Below are 9208 nucleotides of genomic sequence, written 5' to 3' on the forward strand. Positions count from 1 at the left end.
AGTTACAAATTTTACCCTTGCTACTCACAATATTGCAGTAGACCTTATTTCTGCTTTTAAAATGCGCTGGTTTGAGTTTTGACGAAACAGGGCGGCAAATAAAGTTTCATGAGGCAGATGACGGGCATTGCAAAAGTACATTGGTATGGAAAGCCTTTGGTGGTTTTTCTGGAGGCATTTATTGAGTTTAACAGATTAAATGAGGTCAGTATGTGTTTTCAAATGATGTAGCAGGATCCAGCGCCACAGCATCTTGACTAGCACTACAGTTAAAAGTATTTGCAATACTGTCTATCAATGAACCGTAGGTTGACTAATGCTAAATTATTGGTCTCTACAGCGGAGAGTTATTCACATTTGCATAATTTTGAAATTCATTCTAAAAAATTTTTTATATGCACTTTAAGATAATCAAGCGGTTTGGGCACTATCTTTTAGAATAAAATGCTAATAGGGGTTCCAGTTTGGCATCTTCACCTGGCAAAATTGTAGATTGAAAGTATGCACAGTGATAAAGTCACTTGCTGAGATCATTTGCGTCAATTTAGAGTTATGAATAGAGTGAAATAACAATATATCAAAGCTCACGCACACACTTCAATCATCTTCCAGATTTCGCTTTGAAATACAAGAAAGGCAGGCAAATTTTCGGATTAGATGCTTTATGGTTGCTTGTATAACTCCTGGTTTCGGTAAATGCGACACTTGGGTGTTTCACCATTGTATTTTTACCGAACGTTCTGGCCTTTGGGCCATGCAAGTAGCACCAAGCCCTACTGTACCTAGAGTATATATATTCTGCCTGAACACAATGCCTTCCTTTGTCTTCAAGAAGGCCTAGAGGTACTACAGTTCTATCTATTGCGACGCAGTACTTCCTTATTGATAGGAATAAATAGTGGCAAATTTGGAATGAGATCACACTAGTGCCTATTGTACTGGAATGCCTATTTACCATTCGAAAGAAATATCATCGACCGCAATATCAAGTGAGCATTTAAATCGTTCCATCTACGTGTTTTACGGGTATACAGCCTCGACCAAGAGCTGGATAGCACAAAAGGCGTCGCATATGCCCGTATTTCGTTTGTGGGCGTTCCAACGGGAAAGTTGGCATCTGAAAACATGATAATGTCATTTTGTTGACAGTAGACTTAACTGTCTTAATTGATACCTTGGAATGCGTCTACGGTATGCATTTGCGGCCATAAATATAAATGAGTATACAGCTCATTATTTTACTACACAAGAATATTTCGATGCTTGAATTAGGCAGCGCTTACTTCCTTGCAGATTGCATTTTCGCTCGGCAACATAACTTCCAAGCCATGCTAGAAGCCTCAGCTGTTTTCTATGGCAGGTGCGCTCTTGGGCTGGTGTCGGGTGCTTCGCTGTTGTGTTCTCGTAAATTAGGTGGCTCGCATACGTGTATGCAATTTACAGATAGCGAAGTAGTTGGGAGAAGTAGCAGTATGGGCAGTAGCTGTACAGTTGGTGGAGTGCGGTCGTAGGATTGAGTTCTGAGGTCATCGGGCTGTCATGATTTTTCTTGACAGCGAGGTCTTCGCACACATTATATTGCAAATAAAAGCATTTACGATGAGTTGGTTTCTCTTTTGTTTGTCGACCAAGGCCAAAATTGGATATTCTACCACATTTATGGGGAGATGGACAAATGTTTCGCTTTGACGTGCCAAAACTTGACGCATGAGTCTATTTTGAATAAATGCCTTGTTGTCGAGTTGTGGCGATCGCTTGTGTCTTTGGCTCATCACTCTTACGTGTGTGGCAGCTTAAAGAACCTTTGTGTCGAGGTCGACCCTTGAGCATATTGTAGGATGCTTTAATTTTTTTACTGTTGTACCGCGCCACTAGTGGTTCGATGGGTTTCAATTAACTCCCATTAATACTAGCCATTCTGATTGGCGCTTGGGGTGTCGGGCTGCCTTGGCGCATGGATAGTGTAGGTTGAGTGGTTTGTGCAGAGTGTGTAGTGGTGTGACTGCTTCAGGTGCATTCCTAAGCTTTGTCGGCATTTTCTTGCGTTTCAGGTGGTTTACATTTGAGTATGTGAGTAGCAAATGTCGCAGTCGTATGTGAAAATTAGTAGCATGGTCGGTGGCAAAAGCGGATGGGGAGCTCTGAGGTTACTCAGTTGCCTTTTTTTCTGGCAGCGGGACATTTGTGCCCATCTCGCTTCAAATGGAAGCTTTTGAGATGAATTGCTTTCAAGAGTTAACTCATGTGGTGTGGCCGAAATAACTTCATTCTTGTCTGGGTTGGTTAACGCGACGTCGATTTCAACGAAACAATAACTTCCGAAGCCTAGGTTTCTCCGCATAACGCAGTTTAAATTCCAGTGTGTCACCTTTCCAAGATGGTAATTTATTAGATAACATTGATATGAGAGTGCTCCCTGAACTTTACAGAGTGGATTCAACGTCCTATGTGGGCTTAGGTGACTACGGAGATTCTAGTTAAATGGAGCTACCCAATATCACACCGGTGGTTTGGTGCTTAAAAGGCCATAAATCCTTCTAAACGTAGAATGCGCACCAAAGATAGCTTGCCATTTCAACTGCTAGCAATGGTGACTTGACTATTAAAATTGCTAGGCAACAGAGTTGAATTTTAAATGTTACTTTCTAGAATCGAGTAAAGGAGTGTTTGTAAGCCCTGAGCTTGTGATTTCAGTATATGGCTAACCAGAGTATTGTAGGAGTTAAGGGGTGACGAGATTCGGACATTCCATTCTATGTCTTTCATCATATCACACATTCTTGTGCTCAATGAAACAGCCGTTGTGTGAGCCGTAATATGAATCCGGCAATAATTATTGAATGTGGAATAAATTAGGGTTGGCGTGCATATATTCGCATAACCGGGCTAACAAAGAAGGCATTCCTCTATTGCCACATTTCCCAGATGTCTCTAACATCGTCATAAATCATCCTTGACAGATGTATCTCGATAGATCAAACACAACACGATGAATTCCAATCCGATGTAGAAGTGCGTATTAGGGAGTACAGTACAAATTTCGCATGGCCCTTCCGCCGTACCTGAGCGACAAATGGAGTCGAAGACCGCTGAAGAATCCCGGACCCGACACTTCGTTACACCAATAGTACCACTGCTTTAAAGTCGGAAAACGGAAGGAAGACCGACCCCAGCTTTGCGAGGAACATTGAACTGTCATTAATTTTGGACTATTTTTGTACCCGTCCACGTTGTGGTTCTCCCTGGGCAGCATCGCTCCCATTTTATCTGTTTCCTGACGAAAGTATGCTGTTAGCGCACAGGGAAGAAGGCAAGCTCAACTGGTAGTGGATTTGGCTCAGTTTTTCATGTGAAAGTTGAAATTAGCCACAAGAGCTAGCAAATGTCTTGTCCTTCCTTTCCAAGGAAGTGATTTTGAAATGCTTTTAACGCGAGAGACAACAGTTATTGCATTGACAATCAACTAAACTAGGAAGCAGTAATCCAACGATACTGGTACTGTTTCTATTATTAAAATCCGGCTTTTTATGCTGTGGACTATGTCCCTTCAGATGTACGCGTAGTGCCTCTCACTGCCTTCGAGAAATACCTGTTCCTCGCTGTTCACCGGGAGAAATCTGCGACTATCCCTCTTCATAAAAAGTGATGTAAATGCTTCCAGACGAAGCGGTGTGCGCACAAGGTATTGTTGTTTTGAGTTAGAATTGCTGAAGGCATAACCTGGACTTGGTGACACAAGTAAAAGAATGACCTGCAGTGATGGATCAACCGTTCCTCTATGCATTTTGTACAGCTGGTGCCGAACTACAATTTATTTTCATATGCCGCATTGCTAAAGTTGTTTTTCGGTGGGCAATATATTTGTTCGCCTTTATCTAATATCTCTCCACAAAATCTAAGTGGCAAACACCTCAAATTCAGAGACGTTTTATTTGACTGAGGAGTCGTCACTCACACCACACATTGCGACGCTTATTTATCGGCTAGATCTTCTGCCTTGTATCTACGTCTAGACTATAATTCTGTTACAATTACGGCTTTGGGCATCCGTTTCCGTGTTTAGGCTTCCCCTTTTTTAATACTTTGAATTGGCATCCCAATTCCATTCCATGTAAACATGTTTAACAAGGATTTAATCACCCCAACGATGAGCAATACGACTGCAATTGCGATGTCATTTTCAGAGGTTTTAACAGCTCAAAAAACCACACTTGGCTGTATGCCTACCCCAAACCTACATTAAATGTCGGTTTAGTAATTAGCAGCGGGACTAATAATGAAAAGCATCACGCAGATGGAGTTACCGCATTGTGTCATTGGCTGTTATCGGTGTGGCAGATCCGACCGCGCAGTTGATCCCAAATTCTTCCGTCTAAACTCACGGGAAAGCGTATGCCCTGAGGCACACACAGTGATCACATAGCTGCTACGAGAGCAGCGGTGCTTCCTTTCACTAAGGAATTGTTTGCAATAACTCTTCGCAAGCAATTGTCACTTCCAAAACTTAGTAAGCAAGACCTGGTGACTCGAACGCTGACACGATCACATACACTTACTGATACAAGATGTTTTCTGCTGCAAAATGGTGGGTAATTTAATTGTATCCAATAGCTGATAACATTCTTGTGGCTTTCGATGTAGCTCTTCTCAATATGCCCCTGTAACCTGCAAGGGTGTACGAAATGGAGTTAACGGGTGCTGTTATAAAGCATCGGTCTATCGGCAATCTGTCATGGGGTATGCTATTTCCATTTCCCTTTCATTTCGAACCCTCATTGGACAAAATATCCACTGAACCCTATAAATGTTATCAAAGTTAGTCTGTGGTACGAAACGAATTAGATTCGGTTTGTACTCGAAGTGTTGCAGTGCGCACTCTCAAAGTAGTCTCGGTGTTTCGATGTAAGTGAGACTGTTTGGGTAGCAAATTGGGATCTACCACTGTCCTCTCCCACTTTCCTAGTTAAGGCTAACTAACTAATGCTTTTAGCACCAATATTTTGCTTTAAGATGAGCAAATAGGAAAGCGACTTCATTTAAGCCTAGCGAGGAGAGAAGTGGAGCTTGATAACGAATGGAATGAGCAATCAGGAAATGCCGTGCCACTGCCATAGGGAATAAATTGCGGCGCGTTGAGGGGACGTGCTTTAAAAATACCCGTAATTATGCCAATCTACCAACGCACCTTATTGACAAGCAACTACAAGGAATAATTTTTGTTACCTGTTTTTTACAGATAAGTCAAATTACTGAGGCACATGCCCCTGTCAAGATAAGCAAGGCAATCTATCACATCGCTGTCAGAGGGTGAAAGGTAGATGGTATAAGCACAAGGGTATGTCCTCAGAATGCTCCAGGGCCACAGTGGCTTTGCTCAATCTTATCAACAACACTTTTACCATTCTCAAACAGTTGCACTTAGTCGTGATCTGTTCATGATATTTTCACCTATCTGTATTTCATGCAGGTGTGTTTTAAGTATAAAAGAAACCTCTTTTTCGCCGCTTTTGTTCTCCCAAATTGAACCGTTTGGTGTTTTCTCTAATTCAAAAAAGCTAAATTTACAGTCGCCTGACATTTTCGCCCTGTCGGTAAATCATCAGATTGCTTCCTTGTGCAAATTGCAGATTTTGTGTACACTTCAACACCTTTTGAATAAGTACTTTGAAGTTCCATTATCGCATCTTTAAACCGTATCATAATAATAACAGTGGAAGAGTTCATGTGGACACCATGTGTGCATGTGTCTGACATGGCTCAACTTCAACATGAATATGCGTTGCGAGCGTTGTTAAAAGTGTTTGGAATCAAGTGGAGTCACGATGTCACCCCTCAAGGGGGGTTAACCAGGTTGTGCTCTATACACTTCTTTCCAGAGGTGTCAATTACAGGGGTCAGTATGTCATTGTCCCTACCGAATTTGAGACTGGAAAATCTCCCTAAGTTAGTCGCATCACCAAACCCTGTATGGCCCACTCAACACAAGTGAGCCTCAGAAATGATAACTGAGGGGTCTACTAAAACATGGTATGGCTTTGAACGCCACTAAACATTCCATCTCGTCACATTTGAAAAAGTCACATTAAATAGGACCATGGCATAAATTAAAAGGCAAGCGAACCAATAAAATTGAAATATATGTGGGTGCAGAACGGGTACTTAATCACGAAACACGTAGATAAATATGTCCACGGAGGTGAAGAATGGCAGTATTTTAGTGATGTGGGAAGCAACCTTTCCAACAGTGGACCTGTAGTATTAATTACTGCCACTACAATGTAAACAAGGGGCGAGGAAGGTTAGCATATCTCCTGCTTTGACTAGCTGTATGTAATTACAAGATCAAACAAGACTACCGCCTAGTTAAACATGAACTAGGCTGCGCTTATATCAAGCCCTATGGGATATGAAATACTCCGCTCTATTCTGCCATCCCGATCGTTGCTATTCGTGACGGCAAGAGTCGAAAGGGAGCCAATTGGTCAACGCTTAACGATACTTTTCCTCAGAATTCATTTAATAGTAGAGCTAGGCAAACTGACTTTTGCGTGCTTGTAGCTAGCGTCAAGTACCATTAACTTGACTATTCTGGCATAATCGTAGAGACATAATTCACTTGCACCCGTTTGAAAGAAGTTAAATGGACGTCAATATCCAACTCTTACATAGTTCCAACTTCATGCGTTTTAACAGTTTCATTCATAGCTCACTTTGACTATACTCTTATTACCACTAGAGGGATCACGTCGGCCGCCTCAAGATGCTGTCGGTATCAAAGTAGAGGAGGAAATTATGAAGGTAAGATTATGGGTCAATCATAACTCACGGAACATTGCATATTAGACTGACACTCCTATTTCTCCTAACTTCTCAGTTAAACATCTACTACACTGCCTCACTTCATACAAATTTCATCGCATTGCAAATCATCATTGTACGTATCACTCATTTGAAAGACACTTAACTGCGAAAAGTGGTGCTGGCAGACTCTGAAGTCCTAACTGATTGAAAGACTACGACACAGTCAAAGAGAAAATAGCAATACTGTCCATATGACATAATGTAATAAAGTTGATTTGATAGTACGTGCAATTAATCAAGCGGATTCGAGCCTGAACTTTGAGAGAACATTTTGAAGCATCTAACTGACCTTTTCCCTTCTATGAAGGTGACATTTCCAACAGGCTATCAAGTCAGGGTCCTAAAGACAGCATTTAAACCAAGGAAATGTCAAACTAAGCACTACTTCTGTTCCGTATTACCATTCGTGATCGAATAGGAGAGGCAGAGAGAGAGGCAGAAAAAGAGGTAGAGGTGGAGGAGTGGCATAGCTCATTCCCAACTCTCTATCCTTTAAAAAAATCGCAGTTAAATCGTATCCTTCTCCCTCGCTCCCTTTTTTTAGTTAAAATCGGATAAGCGACTCCAAGTTGTTTGAGCAGGCTAATTGGCTCTACCCTGTCCTCTCCTGAGTCATAAAACTTGGCTGTCTCCTACCTAGATGTGGCTTTTCCTCCAGTTGACAGTACTTTTCATTGACCCATTGGCAAATGCTCGAGCTTACACACTGGCTGATACAAAAAAATGTCTTCTGGATTTAGTGTGCGTACTTCAAGATCAACCTAAAAAGTACTTACGAAGTTACTGCCTGACAGATTTGCATACGTTTTCTGGTGACTGTATCTGCTTTGAAAGAGGACAAAACTTTACTGATACTATCAGGAAAAGCAGTTCTTAAATACACCAGAATCTGTTAAAAGAATCAAAAACCTTACCACAGCTTAAAGCAAAATTTTCAAGCAAATGCTGTCCTTTTTTGGAAATCCGTTGCCACTAGCGCATGAGTTTTACACGGTGATGGCTTTAAACGCACCCTACAACAACGCGGTAAGAAGGGAGAAGAACCAAGTGCACACGATTTTTGACCCTTTTGTTGACTTGCATTAATAAAAAAGACAGCATTGATGTACTGACAATAGTGACGATTGTATCTCTGATGACTAGGAATGAAGGAACTAAGCTGTTGAAAGGTAATGTAGAGGTGATGCAGGCCTTCTTCATTAGCAAAAAGCCAGGTCACGTAATGCAGAGCCAAACAACAAGGCAGTTGCCTATACACACCTGAAAGAGTTTATCGTTGTCTTGCTGAGAAATATTTAGTGTCATTCATTTACCATAATTTACTATAATGAACCGACTAGAAAGAATTTTAAAATTAGGAGGAATGCGTTTGGCTCGTTTTTCACTGACTAACTCCTATCAATGAGATTAAAAACACAAATTTCACTTGCTCACAAAATTACAGGGAGTAATCAAAGGACGCTTACGCCTATCGTAGTCATGGTCGGGCTTTTGCAGCTTACTTACCACATTTTTAGGCACTTAGCCATTCCATCTGCCCGCAATCTACGTGATATTAAAGTCCGTTTATATAGCTAGGCATGTAAAATGACATTGTTGACTTAAGAATTGAGAAGAGACGTATTCGCATCATTTAAGTCATGCTGTCGCCTGTTCTTTGTCACTTCATGGTAAGTGGATGAGGGGATGAGCAGTTGCGCCAAACAGTGCCGCAAGCAGGTGGAGTGAGTTGAAAACGCTGTTGTGGATGTGAGACGTCATTTGTCTGAGAGTAATTACACTTTATACAGCTCCGGACTAGTGTTACTCTGTACGGACTGCACATGTTGTAGGCTGTGGTGGTCGAATTCCCTCTGAGACTTTAGTTGGGAAAGTGCCGAAGAAGGACAAACACACCGCTGCGAAATGTTTAAAGCTGTGGAAATAAAGGAGTCAAATGTTGACGATAGCATGATTGCCAAGATATTCGCCCACTCACTCCTTCTATCAGAGAGTTGACCAGTACCTAGTTTGTTGTGCGTGTTCTCTCTTCACAATCCACAAAATCCTGTGTATCGCTTTCAACCGAGACCAGGTTTTATGCGACCCGTTAAGCTAGGAAGTACACAAATTTGTTTTGCATATCGTTGGTATTAAACTTTGAATACCACAGCAGTAATGGAGATGGAGGAGGCAAACATCACATGCTACCCTCACAAGCATTAGTAAAAGAAAAACTGATTTCTTTATGCTGACCCTTACTGACCCAATACATTTTATTGCGCAATTGCCAGTGTAATGGTAAATCCTATCCGTGGTAAGAAATGCTCTCCAATTCACTTTATTAGGCACTCAGCTTTCGGGTATG

Source organism: Echinococcus granulosus (genome assembly GCF_000524195.1).
Source record: "Echinococcus granulosus chromosome Unknown EG_S00041, whole genome shotgun sequence".
Lineage (NCBI taxonomy): Eukaryota > Metazoa > Platyhelminthes > Cestoda > Cyclophyllidea > Taeniidae > Echinococcus > Echinococcus granulosus.